The sequence below is a fragment of the Pleurodeles waltl genome, chromosome 5, assembly GCF_031143425.1.
Source record: "Pleurodeles waltl isolate 20211129_DDA chromosome 5, aPleWal1.hap1.20221129, whole genome shotgun sequence".
NCBI lineage: Eukaryota > Metazoa > Chordata > Amphibia > Caudata > Salamandridae > Pleurodeles > Pleurodeles waltl.
In genome coordinates, this window is record NC_090444.1 from 1,598,996,639 (window position 1) to 1,599,017,567 (window position 20,929).

At 43.2% G+C, this 20,929-nt stretch overlaps 1 protein-coding gene across 2 annotated transcripts in view; it reads left to right on the forward strand.

Annotated features, from left to right (window-relative positions):
- Positions 1–20,929, forward strand: part of HPCAL1 (hippocalcin like 1) — a 1,255,899-nt gene that overhangs the window by 923,329 nt on the left and 311,641 nt on the right. The window lies entirely within an intron of this gene.

A 20,929-nucleotide genomic window follows, 5' to 3' on the forward strand; every position in this document is an offset into this window, starting at 1 on the left:
TTGTGTTCCCAGATGTGTGATCATATGTGAAGGCATTTGACACCACCAGCTGTTTTAGTGTACAAAGGCAGTTATGCGTAAAAAGCAATGTTACTGTATGTGTGTGATAATTGGAAAGGAATGAAAGTTATTACAGGGAAATAACTTCGTGAAACACTGTGGCTATGTTCTGTTTTGGAATGCATGGATGAAGTAGATAGCAGAAAATCCTGGGATTCGTGAGAGGCATCCCAAATCTGTACTAGAGTCAACTAGTGGATTTTTTCCTATCTGGCATTTACTATGGGGCAAGATAATATTTCATCATCTGAATTTAGTACTGATTCCAAAATCAGAGGATGCTGTTTTGTCATCCAGTCTAAGCCCTCTGCACCTTTTGTTGAGAATGAAAACCATCAACAACACAACGTGTATGGGGAATACTGGGAACAGGCTAAACTGGCCCGTTCAGCTGATCATCAGATCAAGAACGAGGTGATCTAGTTATTGGCATGGGATATGGTAGTGGTGGCAGTGTGCTAAATAGAGGATGGGGATGTTCCTCTTATGGAATAGGTGGTTTCACACACATTATAGTGTCATGCTTCATGATTTGACCACCTATCCCCACCCAGGTAAGATGATACCGTCTGGGCAGACTCAACCTCGTTGTTAAAAGAACTCTGAGGAAGTGCTGAAATTCAATTTTGCTGGATAGAGCGGGGATCCAGGGGAGTGAGAAAATACAGCTAAAATGACCTAACAAATCACCAGTGTGTCCTATTCCTTTAATGACGGAGTTTGTTGGTAAGATTAAAAGCCATTGTGAGACTCCTGAATATAGTGGTTCAAGGTGTCATCTAAATCTATATGGCTAATATGTTTCTGCCCTCTCATATAACCAAACTGGTCTGGGGCATTCGTCAGGGCCTATGATCCCTAAGAATTGGGGTAGCTGGTTAAGCTAGAAAGTGAGCAAATAAGTTAAAATGCACACTTGGCCTACCTGGAAGAAAATACAGTAAAGGAAGGCCCTGTTATGGTAGGGAAATTAGTCCCAGGTCTGCGGGGGGTTGCACCTTGTAGCCACACTTCCTCCAATGGTGGCAATCTGTAATGCAACCTAGATGTGTCCCCATCTAAGCTGCTTGCACCCGGCTGGGACCTGGGGCTAATTGCCCTACCATAATAGGGCCTTCCTTTACTGTATTTTCTTCCAGGTAGGCCCAGTGTGCATTAGTCCTTTGTGCCACCTAGCAGACGCCAGGCAGCAGGGCAACAAACAGAAGTCCAGTAGCCTCTCTGGCAGAGGTTCGGCCCAGTTCCAAAGTGCTCTAAAACATGGGGAAAAACCCCTGTACTTATACTCAGTTTTGCACAAGCTTTACAAAAAGGAGTGGAGAAGAGGTTCCAACCAGTCCTGATCTGTTCTAGGAGTGACTCCCCTCTCCTCCAGCACAGGCTCAAAACATCATTGGGGGATAAACAAACCCTTTGTGTGAGGCCAGGGCACAGCCTTTGCAAATGCAGGTGTGCCCCGTCTCTCCTTCTCTCAGCCCAGGAAGACTTTCAATATGCAGATACTCATCTGTGCACCTCCACACTCCTTGTGTACAGGCTGTCTGAAAAGTATGCACAAGCCCAGCTGTCACTCTGCCCCAGACGTGGATTGGAGTCAAGTGGCAAAACACCAGTCATAAGCACAGAGAAGTGCCCAATTTCTAAAAGTGGCATTTCTGTAATTGTAATCAAAAATCCACCTTTTCTCACCACCATTACTACCGTACCAAACATGCCTACGCTACCCCTCACAGATCAAACAACACCACCTAGACATAAGGTAGGGCATTTCCAATGCAATCCTATGAGAAAGGCAACACTCAGCAGTGAGAAACCAAGCTGGCTGTTTGTCACTACCAGGACAGGCCACACAACTAGGCATTGGCCTGCCTTTTACATACATAGCACCCTACCACAGGGCCTACCTTAGGGGTGATTTATGTGTGTAAAAGGGGAGTTCCAGGCCTGGCAAGTCAATTTAGATGCCAGGTCCTTGTGGCAGTAAACTGTGCACGCAGGTCCTGCGCTAGCAGGCCTGAGACAGGTTTGGAAGGCTACATCTGTGGGTGGCACAAGGAGCACTGCAGGCCCACTAATAGCATTTAATTTACAGGCCTGGGTATGGTGATACCATTGTACAAGGGACTTACAGATAAATGAAATGTGCCAACCAGGTGTAAGCCAATCAGACCAAGTTTAGAAGGGAGAGCACAAGCAGTTTAGCATTGATCAGCAGTGGTAAAGTGCCCAAAGTCCTAACATCAGCAAAAAGGGTCAGAAAAAATTAGGAGGAGGAAGGCAAAATTTTGGGGATGAACCTGTAAAAAGGGCCAGGTCCAACAAACTCTATGGTAACTCGCCTTCCAATAGTATTTGATCAATGGGCATTGATTACTTAAAAGCAGATTGGCAGAGTGGACTAATCTATGATCACCTAATTACAGTTACAATGACTGGCAAGATGTTCAAGAATGTTATATAAGAATTTGTTATGTAATAATGGTCTGATAAAGTACAGAAGCGTATGAAGATGTGAAAGCACAAACCATAAATACATTTTTATTTCAATTAACACATATTTGACAAAGACTTAAAAGAATATTTTTCAGTGCAAATACTAAGGCATGTAGCTAAAATTCCATAGAACTCTGACCTTCTAATCAAAATATTAAGATTGGAAGAAATTAATTGCAAGTGCAACCTCGGCCAAATATCCAGTGACAATGCTGTAATAGGAATGAGAGGATCACTTGTCTCCATGCTTTCCTGAATCATATTTGAATTGTGAGCCAGAATGTTATGGTGAGCCTTTTTATTCATCTTTCAGCTATCTAGATTTTTACAAATACTGCATATCTGAAAGAAGCGCAGCTGTGGAAACCAGGGTTGTGAAATAAATGGGACAATTCGGGGATCTGAAGCCTTCATAAGAACTGAACAAGTTGACATGTTTGAGTCATTTGCAGACAGATGGGACAGGCTGCCTTCGCATACACGATGACAGGTGGATGTAAATGGGAGGAGTAAAGGGCTTGGGTATTTTTCTTTTGTCAACAGTGACTCCCCTTGGTTGGAGGAAAAGACACAAGCTAGAAGTAGAGCGTTTCATTACTTCTTTGATAGATCCATGGGTTTGCATGCCCAATTATTAATACAGGTTGCGCACGTTTTCTATATCAAATTAAACAATGCTAGCAGCCAACTGTTTGCTTGGCACAGCTCTGAAGTTAATCATACCATATTGTTCTCAGACGCTCCAACTGTTGCCAAGTCCTTTTCACAAAAAGCATAATCGCTTAATTGTTAATGACGTGTTATTTCTTGGCTCTGTTGGCAGTTAAGTTTTTTATTATGTGGTACTTTTGTGCTGTTAATTATCCGTCAGGTTTGTGAATGAGCGCTGTTTATACAATCCATGCCAATATTGCCCGGCACCTCATAAGTCAAACAACTAGCTCTTCTTTTGTTACATTATAACACTTCTCCCCACTTAAATCCTCATATTTTCCATACGATCAGGATGTCTGTGGTATGTAGTATCAGAGTCAAGTGTGAAAACAAGACCGGCAATTCTAAATACTAGCAAGATTTGGTTAACTTGGATCCTGTCAGACGTCGAATTAGGAACGGACGGACAGCTCTTCGTAATAGTAGCGTAAGTGCAGGGGATTGCAGGAGAAACTCCCTTCATACTATTTTAATCTTATTGCAACAATGTATCCAGCATTCACCAGTGATGGACATACCTCTGTCTGCTGTTGACGTCCTGCTAATCCTGCAGAAGAAGAGATTGGGGAAGTGTAAATTGTATGCTGTTAAACGTCACGAAAGGTCATGCTGTCAATTGCCATGCTTTCATAGCTTCCGTTAGCAACACCATGGTCATAAAATAGGAAACATGTAAATTGGCTACTTTGTTACACGTTATGAAAGGGCATGCTAGCAAATGTCATGTGTTCATGACTTCTCTTACCAGCACAAGTGTCATATGACTGGTATGTCTCGTAATGTACATGTAAGTGTTCATTCTGTCCAGACCTTGTCAAAGTACTGCATTAGATGTACAATCTCAAATGACAACCTTTTACTCGGTCAGGTGAAGCTTAGTAGAGAGTATAATTAAGTAAATTATTTTTAGCATGATCCTAAGGGGCTCTTCTTCACTGGTACCTAACCACCATGATTATGACATTAGAAACGTATAGGTGTAAATTTGAGTAATGTTTTAATGTTATGAAATAAAGCATATCAAAGGGAGTAGCACAGACCAACATAAAAGTGTACATTACCGAAGCTATACTATTACACTAGTGTATATATTGTAGTAACACATACGGACATTTAACCTCATGTATGTGATATGACTGCAAAGTAAAGCTGGTGCCTAGTTCATGACGTCCAGGACCATGCTGTTCAATGTGCACATGTACAGGCACCAGCAAGGTGTAGCTCAGAATGTGACTGTGTAAACACTGGTCAGGGGCATTGGTTTATTGGTTTCACCTGGTGATGTACAACTATTGTAGCATAACACACCATAAGCTACCAAACAGGGGAATTCAGGGCGCATGGCTGCTGTTCAGATCACTCTCCTCATCTGGCAGGCTGTGAGTGCATTTAAGTGCCCACTATCTGGTGTTTAAGCCTATGGATGAAGATATGCCAGCTATAGTAGGCATGTGTTAGTTGAATGCGAGCATTTGTACTAATGCCTATCCTTTGCCTCTTCAGTACACTGCACTTGCAGGTGTGGTGGCCCAGCTCTGCAAAATATGCAGCTAAAACATACTGGTTAAGGCTGATAATATCTAGTCTTTCCCTTCTACTGGTTTGCAACTTATATGCTTTCCATTTTGCCCAGACGATCATACCTAAAATGTCTGCAATTTTATTTGGTCTGTTATGTAAACCAGTACATACCACATCACTCAGAAGTTCACAAGAAAATAAATGTCCATACTATAAGGTTTGTATCAGATGATTCACTTTTGTGATTTATTTAAAAAAAAGTAGACATCTGTAGTCTTCAGAACATTTGAAAATATACAACAGCCGACAGTGACACAGTGACTTCACGGCTGTAAAATGTATAAGTACACAAGTCAGAATGTATGAAACTACAAAGACAAACAGCATAATTTGCACTTACTAGAGATACAAAAATAAGAAAAAGTATAGGAGAAAATAGGGGAAAAATGCCAGAGCCCACGGCAAACAGCAATCATTGTGACCAAAATTATAAGAAGCTCCAGTGACGACGTATGTGCTGAGAAACGCGTGTGAATGATGAGCGAGATAGAATTAATCAATTAGAAAGAAATTCAGAGTGAAAACGGTTAGTCAACATCCATGTGAAGAAGAGGAAAGATTTGAGTAAAAAAAAAAAGTGTAACCCACCAAATTAAGGGCCCAATTATGAATTTGGTGGACAGGAACACCCCTCCAACAAATCCAGATGGGGTGGTTGTCACCATGCTGGCTTCCCCCTCACCGGCCCCATTAAGACTTTCCCAATGGGCTAACTGGCGGAAACCAAGATTTCTGCCGGTCAGCCCAGCAGGGGCACCAGCTCCCGCATAACTGTCTGCGCTTGCGATGTGTAGTCCAAAACTGTGCTGCAGTGTGAACCGGGTGCCAAAAACTCTGTTAGCTCTGCCAGTGGAGCAGAGCTCCCCACCCACCTTTAGTAATAATCAGCAGTGCATGTTGAGTTCAGCTCCACCCTGGCTGATTCCGACCTGCACTGCTGTCTTTCATCCCGGCAGGGATTGTGGTAGGTTGGCGGGGCTGCCCGGCAAACTTGTAATGTGCTGGTCACACCTCCATAATTGCAGCGGTCTGCCTGCCACCACAAGTGTGGCAGTCTGAAGAGTGCCACACTCATAAATAGGCCCATACTGTCCACGATGTGAGACCTGACACCTAAAGAAAAATTGAGCAGTAAGTGTGAAAAAAGACAAAAGTATATAAACTAACCTAAGCTTAAGGTAGAGTCAAGTTATTAATATAGAAGCTCCAAAGATCAGTTAGCTAATATGATGTATTAATCCAAAGTTTTAAAATAACATTTTTTAAATGTTTTAAAATAGAATTGCAATTGCCGTTGGGAATTGCCAATGCTGCTGCCTCCCCTTTAATATTACTTAAAATTATTGAGGATACTGTGTCAAAATTGTACATCAGTTTCATCCCCAAACCAAGGGCCGGGGCTGCTCCATGTTCATTTTGAATTTGTTTTGACACTTGCTGTAAATTTGCAAGTGTCGGAGTACCATGTGTGGTGCTATATATTGCTGCAAAGACTGTGCCCCAACTGGCACAATCCTCTATTGAGAGATCCATTCCCAATGCCAGGCACATTGTTAGAATTCTGTTTTTATCATGGGTTCCCGTAGGGGGAAACACTGCTTCCAGATGATTTGTTTTTTGTGCCACCCAGAACGGAATCATCTCCTGCTCAGTGGGCCTTTTCCTATTATTGAATGGACAGATTGGGGATTTATTCCTGTAACTGCCAATTGGTTGATAGCTAGAGCAGCCCTTGCTGGGGCTGTGTTCAAAGTCTGCATTACGAATTAAATTAGTAGTCTATAAATTGCTACTAGGTCATTCTATATTGTCCGTACTTCAGCTACTTGCATAGCTTGCACATTGAGATGTGGTGTATATGTGGCCAGTGTTGGCCAGGTTGGTCCATCATTACTTAAAGGACCTAAACTAACAGGTTGTATTACAGGTGGGAGGGTGCCATTAGACCAATGTTGGTGTTCTTGATAATTTAGAGGCATTTCTAGTTATTGGTATGCTCTGCAGTGTTGTGGTAGATTCACTATTCTGTATGTGTGAAATGTACTTGAGTCTTCATTTATTGCTGGAAAGGTCACTCATAAGTAGACTATTTCTGTTCTGTATGTGTTGTGAGCTTCCGTGACAAATCTAACGTCCCTGCCTTCATTTGTTAGTCCGTTAGCTAAAAGAAACTGTGTGACAGGTTGTCTACAGTTCTCGTGGATATTTACTGGTTGTGCCATATTAAAGAATAGGTATCAGAGTTGGCAACACTGATGGGGTATCCTTTCAAGAGTCAAGTTTGAGCAACCTACAACCTAAATAGCTGCTTCCTATTTGGCTGAGGAGGATTTTCTATAAGACCATGGACATCTCCATATAACGGTACTTAGGGTACCTTTAGCATGTGCAAGACTGATACTCAGGGGACCGGTATAATTAGTGCCTTACGAACGTTGGTGGCACCATGCTTAGGACTCCCATCATTAAAACGAGACTTCTGGATTCGGGTGGCAGTACCAACTCTTGTGGGCAACTGAGTCACTCCCACACCGAGTAGCAACTGTCGGCCTAACCCTTGTGGCTAGCAAGCAGCACCTCACCCAGACCTAGAAAGCAAAGGTGATTTGTGGCAGCCTGATGCATGACATTCGGTGAACTCTCAGGGAAGTCATGATAGACCAATCTTATCCCTTTCTCTCATTAGCAAAAGATCTCAGGCACACACACAGGCAAAGAAAGAGATGCAGAAAGGTTTTCAATATATTTATTTGAAAGAATGCAAACTACGTTAAAATGTATGAGCTGCAATTATTAGGGCAGTGAGACCTAGCAAGATTAGGATTGTCACGATTAGTGTGAAGAAAATACACAACCCCAGTATATTGGAATACACAAGTGTATATGATTCCTATCTAATGCCTAGCTTCTAGAGAGCATAGAAAGATAAAGCCCAAATCTACCCGTACTCAGTCCGAGAGGAGTACCCACCCCCCATGAAATGGCATGCAGCATGGATGAGTATCCTGGCCAGAATGACTTCCCTGCCCTTGTCCGGCCTGTATGGTGTTTTTATAAGAAAATGTGTTTTCATTCTATGAAACAGGTCTGACGTGAGCATGTGCTGTCTGCACACTCTTGTATCGGGAACACTAGATACATTATAATGTACTTGTCACCCTTGGGCAGAGGCACACTGTGAATTGTTGTGCACAGAAAATAACGCATTCACAGAGTTATAGCTGATTAGAAAAATAAAACATCCTCGCTGTAAAGCAGGCTAAACTAAAATGAATAATGTACAATAAGTTTTCTTTAGGTGGCATGTCTCATATTGTGGACAGTTATTTTGATCGGGTGCACTCTTTTTTATTTGTCTTTCCTCCTCTTCTCACAGAATGTCACTCTTCTGTTTGCATTTACTCACCGTTTTCACTCTGAATTTCTTTTTGGTTGATTAACTCTTTATCTCTCATCATTCACGTACGTTTCAAAGCGCATACACGGTCACAGGAGCTTCCTATAACTTTGGTGACCATGATTGCTGTTGTTTGCCAATGGCTCTGGTATTTTTTCCTTATTTTCTCCTACACTTATTCTTATTTTTGTATTACTAGTAAGTGCAATTTATGTTATTGGTCTCTGACTGTTATGTACTTACACTATACTTTATTTAGACTTTATTTTGGCTAGTGCCATAACAGCAAATAAAACAAAATTTAAAAAAGTGTTAAAAAACATCCAAACATTAAAATCCATAAAATCATAACATGTAAAATAGCTAAAAGGTTGCAAAAGTGTAGAACTTAGCAGCATATGAGGGACAAGTTAACATATAGAGCAAAATTAATTTCAGAGCTCCAGAAAATAACTGTATACTAAAGCCTACTAAAGTATATGCCAATACACCATTCAAAAGAACAACATAAAATGTATGAGATCATAGGGACTGCAGGGTACAGCATAAGATCACACAAGCCTTAAGCAGTAGGCGATAAGCATGAACTGGGTGACCATCTTCTACGTCCCCACATATATATAAGAAAATGAGAAAAAGCAAATACTATTCGTTGAGCAGTGACTGCATGAAGTATCCTAGTTGCCATTTTGTAATTCCTGATGTCCTGATTGTGCCACAGTGGCAAAATCTACTTCCTCCTGTCTGTATGGTATTGTGGACAGAAATACAAGACGTGATCCGCAGTTTCCCTGGCCAGCGGGTAGAAGGGACAGCTCAAATCAAGTTAAGCATTGGCAAGGTCCTAGTGTGGAACTTAAAATAGAGCAATCTGGCAGCCGGGGGCTCAATCACATCCATATACTCTTCCAGGCAATAGGTGTATTTAAATTCCAAGAAAGTCAAGGTACCTGCCCCCACAGACCTATGGGATTTACCATTCACATGCCTCCAATACAACTCCTTGAGCATGGACTTGGAAACTCCACATGACGTTCTCACATGGGCTCACAGATTTCCGCACCCAATCTCTTCAAGACAGTATCTAATAAGCCTAAACCATGGGATCCTTGTAGCCCCAGGGAATTAAAAAATTTCTTCCAGACCCATCCAAAAGGGCGATAAGTCTGCTGAGGACCAACTCCTCCACCAGTACAGTATGGGTCTAAGTCTGACTCTGAGGACAAGAGGACAAATGCAGAGGTCTAATATAAGTGGCACTAATGGGGCGCTGGCAGGAAGATTAGTGAGGAGTCGGAGAAAACAGTTTTCCGTCAATTCCATGTCGTAAACATTATTGTGCTCCCAGAGTTCTCCACCATACAGAGACCTCCCCCTCCCCCAGAGCTTGGTGGCTGTAAATTTGCAGTGTAGGTGTTATCACACGAAAGCTGGATCCCTTAAGGGCTCTCAAGATACCTAGTCTGAGTTTGCGATTCTAGATTGGGGTGACCATTGAAAATGCTCGTTGAGGGGAACCCAGGTACTCACAGGTGTGAACCCTCTCTAGTGAGAGCCATTAAGGACTGTGTATGATCTTGCCATCTGACAAGGATTCAAAACAATATATTTGGTTTTGTTGAGGTTGATCTCCAACCCTCTTTGCCTGCAGAAGACACCAAACTTGTCCAGCAGACTTTGAATACCCATTGGTAATTTCAAGACCAGTAAGATGTAATCCGCAAACAGGAGCACCAGGACCTTCCTGTTAACCAGACACAGGACATCATGGGTAAACTGCTCTAAAGTAGCTACTAGGTTGTTAATATATAACAGAAATAGGGTAGGGGCTAGAACGCACCCCGTCTCACCCCAGTTATGTACTTATACTTGAAAAAGTCACTGCACGATGAAACACGTGTCAGCTGTTGTCCATTTTGTAATGTACTGAATACTACTGAAGCCTACATTTTCTGAATAAACCACACAAGTGAATCATCTGATAGAAACCTTTACTGTATGGATGTTTATTTTCTTGTGGACTTCTAACGAAGTGCTGTGGTATCTATTGTTTTACATAGTTGACACACTGGACACATGTTGTTCTAACATAAATATGCACCTCTGGCAGTAGGGTGTATGATACCCATTTAGCACCAATCCTTAATTATCTTGCTGCATTTTGATTTACATATTACCCACTTATACATAAGGTCTTCAGGGGTGTGCTTGTTCACCACTACTACCAATCTATATCATAAATTTTATTTGGTCTGTTGGTTTGTTAAGCATACTTTGTGAAAGACGTATTTTATACCGTCAGGCAGAAAATGTGTAACTGATAGTGAGTTAGAGTGATGTCACCAGTTTTGGGACCTACACTCCTTTTTTGCATAGGGCTCCACTGGTGGGGGGGATTTTTTTTTTGTGTGTGTGATAATAAATGTTGTCAAATTTTAACAAATCACCTGGTGCTAAAGATTTCTGTCTTGATAGTAATGTATTAGGTGTTACTATTCTCTACCCGGTACTTGGGCATTGCATTGATGATTTCCATGGGTGCCACCCTAAAGTCTTTGTTGTCATGGGTCTGTTGAAATGCTTTGGTGATAATGCACATCATGTCATGCTGCTGAAATTGTTTTCTGCAGGCACACATGTGTAGGTTTACATTTATTAAGAAATATAGCTCAGTTTGTTGAAACTCTGGAAAGTGGCGGGCCTCAAGGGGATATTCACAAATACATACTTAAACTTGTCCCATCTCATTTATCTTTATTCCCCAGGCCTCATGTCAGATCCAGTGTACAGCTTGTTCACTCTAATACCCTCACATCCTCTGATACCTAATTTTGCAATCCCCTAGTTAACTCCCTAGCCAGTAGTCACTGTTCAAATGCAGCTGCCTGCCATACCTTACTCTCAGGGTTCACCTAAACTCACAGTTACAGAGGTCCCTGTGGTATTTCTGCCTGACACACTCAATTGAACAAAACAGTCCACCTAGCAAAAAGCACTGCTGTGACTCACCTGCTCAATTGGCATGCCAGTACAAGCCCTGCTTTCCTAGCTATTCCATATTAAACCTGTGTGTCCAGCCTTCGTCTCAACAGTAAACACAAAATAGACTACAGAACCTCTAGTACTGTAGCACTCAACAACAGTGAGCCCCCTATTCTCCTAGAATGCTGCCCATCTTTCTACAGTTTTAAGGGCATATAATCTTTCCAAGATTTCTTTGTTGGTGCTATTAGCATTGCATAAGACAAGAGTTCTTGCAACTGTCCATTCGATTATTTGGTATCTAAAGGCTTACCACACCAGTAGAACAGAGTATAGGAATGCACCCCCAAAATAATGGCACCCAGGTGAATAGCATAGCATGGTGGTCTTCTGAACTATAGATCACTTGTTAAACATCAATGGGAAGGAAGTCTTCAACACATCTGCTAATATATGGGAGTTTCTATTACTAACCGAAATGTGACTGCTGACACTCTTGTTGACAGATCTTGCTAATGCAGTCACCAGTGCATACAATATTACCACAATACTCCCAAAAGCAAGAAAAAAATAAAACCTGTCAAAAGCTGCATGTCAAGTGAGATATTACATGGAATAGCTCTGCCATGATATTTTAGTTTTAATAATGTTTTTCACTAGCGATGACATAGTCTGCATGTGTGGTCTACTCAGTACAACACTCAGTACAACCAGCGAAAACAGCAATAAGGTCCTGGAGGTGATTATTTATCAGAATCTAGCTGTGCATTTTCTTGCATGTGAATGATCAGGGAAATATAAAGACACATGATTTTACTCTCACCTTGGAGTCTTCAGGGCTAATACTCATGTTCAAAACCATCTTATGAAGTTAATAATATTGCATCCGTGAGCTGGATTGATCCTTATCCCACTTGAGTAAAATTCACCATGCTAAGGTATCAGAAGTGGGGGCGTGGTCAGACCAGCCAAGATGGCAGATGTGAACGCCTAACGCTGTGTCCATCAGCCTGCAAGTTGGTCCTGATCCAGGTCGGTAGCCCGGCATAAATCCTGCTGACGGTGTTGACAAACTCCCTGAAGCCCCCTTCAACATGCCTGGGGCCCTGACACCATCCTGGAATCTCAAGACAGATTGCAACAGTGATCCCCACTGTGCTCGACCTTCTGATGGAAGATTGCACACTGGCTGCCACGTTGGGCAGACACTCGCTGCCCTTACTATGTGGCTTGAGCTGTTCTCTCAGCCCCCTTGGGCCCTGCATTTGTGTTCCGCCACAGCGGGCTCACATGCACGCAGCTGACTGCTGATACAAAGCCATCCCCGGGACTCACCAAGCAGAGCCACGTTGAAGCCCACTTCATCGCTGCAGTCGGGGTGAACAGGGCAGTTTTGCCTCACACCCGTTTGGCTCTGCCTGCTATTGAGGAGGACATCCTTGGGACCCCTCAGACAACCGGCAACACCAAGGTGAGCTTCCATTAGCGACTTCGACCTCCAGGGGCCTTCCCTGCTTTGGCACCTTGATCAAGGCATGCTCGGGACCTTTAACTGTGAGGCCAGGAACAGCAAAGGGCCCCTTCTACCTGGACACACCACTGCCACTAGCCTCCATTGGCTGCCACATGCTCAGGGCCCTGCAGCATGTCACGGTTGGCCGTTGATTGGAACCCTGCGGCCCCCTCTTTCAGGCCATCACCTGCCCTTTGGGCCATTGGGAGTTTGGCCCTCCAGTGAATGACGCTTTGAGGGGTGTGAAGAGGCCCTCACCTTAACAACTTACACCCGTACGTGGACTGCTATGCGGACTGACCACAGAGACCTTTCTCTCGGATTGCAGTATTGGTGGCCCAAACCTGTTGCACCCCTTCCCTGCCTTGGCACCACAATTGAGGCATGCATGGGGCACTAAGGGTGTGACATGGGTGATAATGTTGCCAGCTTTTCTAACTCATTCCTAGGACTGACTCGCTGGCCCACTGGATGTTCCTCTGAGACCCTGACGCTATCTGCCCTGGAGGTTGTGGTGAGCCCAGGGGTTCCAACCATCACTGCAATTTGCCACTTCACACTTAACTTTGCACTTCTACACTGCATTCACCCATTCGGGGACCCCCTGGTCTCCCTACGACCAGCCCCCCAGCTCGGCGCTTAGATCGGAACTTGAGGGCACAGACCACCCCTGTGGAAGGCTCCTGTACTTACTACACACCACTGGCCAACTCTTGTGCCTCTGTGACCCCCTTTGCACATCTCCAGAGACTGCATCCACCACCCCACATCTGCTCTCTGAGGCTACTCAAAATGGGTAGCTGACCATCACACTCTGTCCACAGAACCAACGTGGGCTCCTCCACCCACCTCTTATTCTTCACTAGCATAACGCTTGTTGGTCCACCAGCCCCCATCCTGTCATCTCTTTGACTGTGCCCTTGTTAGTGCATCCAACCTTAATAAGTAAACTCACAAGGGGACACGTATAGGTCGAAGAACTTTTTGACTCATTTAAGATGTTCTTACCATAGCTCCAGAATAGAAACAATAATCAATGCATAACGATCAACAGTCATTAGTCAAATCAATATTCAATGGAGTCCGTAATTATCACACACCACGACCTTTCAGCCTTTAGTAAAAGTTTGGTATGTTTATTTCCCTTACATTAACAATGCTAAAGTCATGTAGATTAATCTCAAAATCAACTGAAACACATATAAGAACAATACTGGTTGACCTAAGTGACGAAAGAAACACAATCTAATCAAGCTTTTATCACAATACAGTCTAAAGCAACAGTACAGAGCAATAGCAAAAATAGATGCAATAGTGATATTTGATACATAGAATTCAGCAAGATAGCTCGTCAAACATTTGTCCCTGTAAATTTGTCAGTCGTCATAGCCTCAACTAACCCAGATTAGCATCAGCATGTGGGGCTTCATGCAAAACAATTTAGAACACAAATTTCGGAAAAACATCTAGCTAAGTAAAACTATTAAAACAGCCCAGTTGGTACCTAGAAAGAAAAGACATAAAAATGCATTTTAGTCATATTGTCATATCTACTTATCTACAGTATGGGTCAGCAAGCAGAATCAGTTTTCGTCCTCAGGTCATCAATCGATCAGCAACACATCAGGCACTCAGTCAGAGAGTATGAGCCCAGTGACAGAATCTTGAATCTCTTCTTCTTCCAAAATCACTCTAGATCTCTGGTCTCGTCATCTGTCTAAGTTCCCTCTGTCACATTGTTATATCAAAGTCACCTAAGCTATCCCCAAATTCCCTATTGGTCAATTAACCATACGTTATTACTCTACCCAATAACAATGCTATACCAAATCTATGAATTCTATTATTTCTTCTTTCACACTACGTTGATTGGTCTGTTTTACGATGATCTCATCATCCGGCTCATCAGGTATCGAATTTGTTGCATCTTCTTCTCCAATCAGTGTCTTCATTGTTTGCGCCCTGGGAAAGTACTTCTCGGAACACATTACACACAATCGTTACACTTTTTAGGACACTGTCTCCTGTTAGTTGGTTCTCATGGAAAGCTTCTGCTAAGCATTTTACTAAAACAATGAACATTTCACAGTTAGTTCACTCTGTCAGCATTTTTATTAAACGCTAAGAAATACAGCTTCTTCATGAGGCCTGGCAAAAGTAGGCCAAGATACTCGCTAAGTTAAGACCTACAATTAACAAGCTAGAACATACTTCATAACACTTAATAGGACATATTACTATTTTAATTTAATATAATTTTAATATTTCATAAGTATTAACCATCGATTAGTACATTTCATGAACACTGATGGCCATTGTTCGAGGTGACATTTTCAAACGTGCATTATTTTTCTCTACGCTATTCATTTTCAACATAATTCATTATTCAAAACACATAGACACTCATTAATAATTTCTAATTAAGACATCTGCTTCAGCACCCTGGAGGGACAGGCCTGGACCCACGGTTTTGCTGATCATGGGCTGGCTGCAGTCCACCATAGGCCTCAGCTGATTCACCTTCTGTCATCCCTGACACATCATTGCAAGAGGCCACCCCCCCACTTTCCATGTCAGACAAACTGGACAAGGTGTTGGTGGCCATAGAACATTCCAAGGTCTACATGGAGACCATATTGGGCTCCTTAGCAACTGAGCTCAGCTTCCTGAGGGATGACCACCAAAAGCTCTCAGATAAGATCTCAGAAGGGGAGAAAACACTCACAACTCTATAACTGTTGGTGACAGCTGCAACCCTTTGCTTATTCCACACCTCACTAATGCAAGAAACGCATACACCACCCTCCTGGTGTGCCTGTAGTAGTAGTACTATAAAACTTTATCCGGTTAAGTAACCATACAAGTAAGGTGCAAATGGAGTTCCTTGAATACATTTCAAAATGAATATACAGAAAATGCATAGGCATATATGGCAGCAAAGTTCACAGCAAAAATTGATGGATAGTAAATAATACATTGTTTTGATAAACTATATCAGATTTAACATTTAAACTAAAAACCTGTTCATCAGGATTAGGTAAATTCCTTAAAAACGTAAGGTAAGTCGCCACCCTGGTCCACATAGTTAGTCATAATTCACATAAAGTGATAGACAGAAGTACATTGTTCCTATTGCAGTAAAAACCTGTCAAAGTGTATTTCATCACAATTGTGTCGAAGCTTAAGACAAGCTGCAATATATCTATAAATTGTGCATCATAATAACTCAGTTTGCAGCAGTTGTAGGTACAACAGTGCTAGCCTATTCTGTGTAAAATGTAAAGTCCTGAGCAGCGCCTGAGTATAGATTTTCTAGGAATGCTATAAAGACCACAAAAGAAGAAAAATTGTAATTTGACTGGGGTGTATGTGAGTTGCATGGGCATGCTGCAAGGTCAGTGTCACAATGGGCAGGTGCTGGATATAAGACCAGGAGATGTACCATGTTAGGCCGAAACCTTACCAAATAAAAACGCGGTACCCTAGGAATGGTAAATAAATAGTGTTCTATTTCTTTAGTCGTTACCAACATAGAATACATCCCTACTGCCCTTTTTCTATACCCCCCTCCTCCCTGTCCCTTAGCTTTTGGTCCAAGAGTGCTTTTTTGATAGGTGATTTCATCCACCTTTTTATATTCTGTTGCTTATCCAAAATCTCTTAGTTGGCTATTTTGGTCAATTGATTCCTCACAAACGCTAGCCACTGAATATTACAGGCCATATCCAGGACCAGGAAGTCCTGGCCTTATCCAGGACCAGGAAGTCCTTAATCACCGCTCTGTTCAGAGCGGCTTCAGGGTGGGACAAAATAAACAGCCATAGCATAATTGGCGCTAACATAACAATATCACACAAACATCTACTGCCTAATTCTTTGAGACAGATGGAGGTAGGTACACATCCCGGTGAGCATAGTAACTTACAGAAGAAGATATTTCCAGCATGTTGTAACAATACCGGGTCAAGCCATCCCTATACGCCTGCTCCATAAGCGGCCACAGCAATGCATCTAGCCTTGAAAATATTTAGAATTGCACCCCAGCTTCTTAGTAAATTTAAAGATGGATGCAATATTTTGGTCAAGTTGGGTACGTTTAGCTTTAAAAAGATGATTCCAGTTGCACTTATTATCAAATGGGAGCCCTAGATGTGTGAAGGTGTTTACTGTCTGTAATTTGTGTATCTGAAAAGATCTTGGCATATCTTTTCATCTGCCACATACCATAGTAAATTATTTTGATGTATCTGTTTGCAGCCCTAGTGAACCCGTAAACTCCACATACCCATCTAGTAACCTCTGCATGACAATACCCAATCTAGACATTAGTACACAGTCATCTGCATACATAAGTACAGGTAGGCCTCTTAGCCCCCCACCCTTGGGAGGTCAGTCACTATCTTCAGTAGGTGCTGGTTCAGGTCATTGATCCATAGGCTGAACAGAAACAAAGCGAGGTCACAGCCTTGCCATACTCCCTTACTAATGTTAATTGAAGGGGTACATTTGCCGTTTGGTCCATACTTGATGCTCCCGCCAACCTTCTCATGCAATTGACAAAGGATGTTCACTAACCGTGCCTCCTCTCCCAGAGTCGGCAGCTATGACCAGCGTTTACCTCTGTCAATGATGTTGAATGCTAATCTGAGGTCTATGAAGGCAAGGTCCAGGCATCCACCCTTAACACGTACATACTTTTTACACAACAGGTAAAGGTTCAGGCCCTGGTCTTTCATGCCTAGACCATATCTAAATCCATATTGCACAGGCAATAAAATGCTATCTTCAGTTGCCCAGGTCTCTAGCTGATCGAAGAGTATCCTGCCCAACACCTTTGCTGTGGAGTCTGAGTGAGATTGGATGGTAGCATTTGGGGTCCCCTTTATCACCCTTCTCATATATTGGTACTATTATGGCTTTTGACCATGACCTCTGGGGACCACAGTCCATAGTGCTATTCAGGACATTCAACAGGATTGGGGCCCACAGATCCATGTTGCTCCTAAAAACGTTTATCGGGACTCCGTACGGGCCTTCCCCTTCATTATTAGGGCATCTTACCACAGCATGATCAACCTCATCTAAAGTTACTGTCCGTGGCTTGCTTGTCTCAAGGGCAAATATAATATATTTGACTTGCTTACTCTGGATTTCTAAGGGCGGGACTTCAAATATATTTGTAAAATAGGTTACTCATGTGGAGGACTGGATGGGAATGTGCATGTTGGTATTGTGGCCATTGCCAAAGTATGTACCTGGGAGATTTTTTCATTGCACCTTTTAACAATCTGTGGGCTTTCAAACCAGGACCATCAAACCACTTGTAAATCTTTACTGTGCGATATTCCTCAGAATCTAATAAAAGTTCAGAGGATCACCTGCATAGATCTGTATAAACCTCCAGTATATTCCCTGGGATTGTGTAATCTTCCAAATATGTTGTAGCGTATTAATGCTGCTCCTCACCAAACTTCCAAGCAGTTCACCACAGTCCACTTCTAACGACTTACACCGAATACCTCTGTTTTTGGAGTATTCTAGGGATGGCGTGGTGCAAGTATGTAGCGGGGCTATCAGTCCCAGGCATAGCTAGAGCACTAATGGATTATGGTCACTTTTGTCACTGGGGTCAATTGAAAAATGACAGATTTCCCACTCATCTCTGCTGAAACTGCAATATAATCAATTAAACTACCCTTACCTCTCTCCGTGAACAATACTTGCCCACTAGCTGTATCCTTCAACAAGTCAACTGTGAGTATAAGATTATGGGGGTCATTATGACTCCGGCGGTCGGTGAAAATGTCGCAGTAGTACTGCCAACATGCTGGTGGTACATACCACCACATTATGACCTTTATGTACCCCACCGACCACCATGGCGGTAGCAGCTGCTGGGCCGGGGATAACAATCTCCAGCCTGGCGGCCGCTGTTGTCCCACCAGCGGCATTATGACTCTGCCTACCGCCATGGTTTTTGTGGCGATCGTAACGCCACGGAAACCATGGCGGTAGGCCCTACCAGTAACAGGGAATTCCTTCCCTGTCACTGGTAGGAGGCCCACCTCCGACCACTCTCTAAACAACCTCACCCTCCATCCACGCTCCCCCTTTTCAATCCCCCCATACACGCACACTCGCAGGCACACACCACGCATTCACACACTCACTCACGCATTCATGCATGCATCCATTCATTCACGCACACATCCGTACACACATTAAAACCTACACACAGACACGCATTCACATTTGCATTCATACACGCATCCTCACACATGCAAACAAACACACACACACAAGCAAAAGCACACACTCATTCACATGCACGCACACACTCACACATTCATGCACACATCCACACACAACACCCCCCACCTCCCTCCCCTGTCGGAAACCCAACTTACCTGAATCCAGGGGTCTTCCGGGAGGGGATGGGACGCTGCTACCGCCAGCAGCGTCCGCCAGCAGAACACCACCAGGCTGTGCTATTTTTCATAATATGGCTGTTGCCGGTCTACTGGTGTGGCGCTGCTGGTGGTAGCAGCGCCACCTTAACCCTGTCCGCCAGCATGCTCACTGCCAGATTTCCACCCTTCTTGTGGTGGAAATCCGGCTGTGGTCATATTATTGCAGACAAATGTAAGCCGCAGTGACGATCTTTTGGCGACCGTTGCCACGGCAGTAGGTGGTATTTACCGGCAAAGATGTAATGTGTGCCTATGTCTACCCAGTAGATTATTCATTGATTCACCACAGAGATTGTGCTCAAAATGCAGAGGGTCATCAAGGTCAATACTCAACAAGCCACGCACACAATTGCAAGAAATTGGACACATTCTGCAGTTAAAATCACCCCCCCCACGAAAAATAATGTAATAATCACTCCTTAATTTTAGTTAGCACAGTGACCAATAAGCCCACAATTGTCATGTTACCACACTTGAAATTGTTGTGATAAAAGTTTATGAATACTGTTAAAGTTTAAGCACAAAATCTGGAAGTGTGGTGAATCAAGAACCCCATCTATTGTCTGACAAGGCAAGGATGTGCTAATCAAAGTCAGTAGTCCACTGCTGTTATGCCCATGAGCAACAGGCAAGGCTGGTGGTGTTAAAGCATAAAAGCCATTCAAATGTAGACTTTCACATGTCCAAGTTTCCTGTAGACAAATTATGTGATAACCATCAATCATGTTTGCCCAGTCTGGGTCTATCAGCTTCTGGGCAATCGCTGCAACATTCCAGAATAAAATACTGGTATCCTTTGTGGGTATGAGACTGGAATGGCCAAAGCTCTAAGTACAGGCATTATTACTTTGTATGGCTCCGTATGTCTCGGGATAAACAGGGCAAGCCAAAACCTGAATAGGATTATTGTCTACCATGCCTAGGTCAGCCCGTTCTCCAGCCTGCACCCCTTCCTCTCCGATCGAGGCCGAATGGGGAAGGTGCCTAAATCAGCTGTTTTCCTCCACAATTTTATCTATTGTCCGGGAGGCTTTGATATGTATTTCTCATTTGGCTCTCACATGCATTCAGTGTTTCCCAGTCAGTCAACATCGGCAAGGGCCGAAAAGTGACTATGGGTAGGTATGAAGAAAGGCACAACCTGGGATCTTTCCAATAATGGGTCCACACGATCAGACACAACTGGTGCCAGGAAGTTGGGCTTATAGAAAAACCTCAGTTATACTGCTGTGATGGTACAGTTACTTTTAGGCCTCTTTGCTAGTCTTTGCAGTATGGTGGCGAACAGATGAGCATTAGAAAAGTTTGGTAATACTGCCATCCTCCTCCCTCTTCCCTGTATCGCCCAGCCAAGAAACTCTCTGCACTAAGATAATGTTCTGTGATGCACAGCTGCTACTCAAGTCACCCAAGAAGGTGTAGCCAATGTACTGCCTTGTTTTTTAGTTGAGTCTGACTTTCAGTTTGACCATGACAGTGCCGGTACATTTTTTAAGGATTATCGCTAGTGGAGCCACCTCAGGTGGCAGATAGAGAATAGGCTGCGCAATTGGTCACGCTTTACCAGAAATACTTTCAGCTGCAAGGAGAGGAGCAGGAGCTAAAGGCCTAGCATTTACCGGTGGAAGCGGGGGGCATTCAGCAGGGGCAGTACCATGCACAATCTATTCAGAAAAGTTCCCAATGGGTGTTAACTCATAGATCCTTGACAATCTCTTT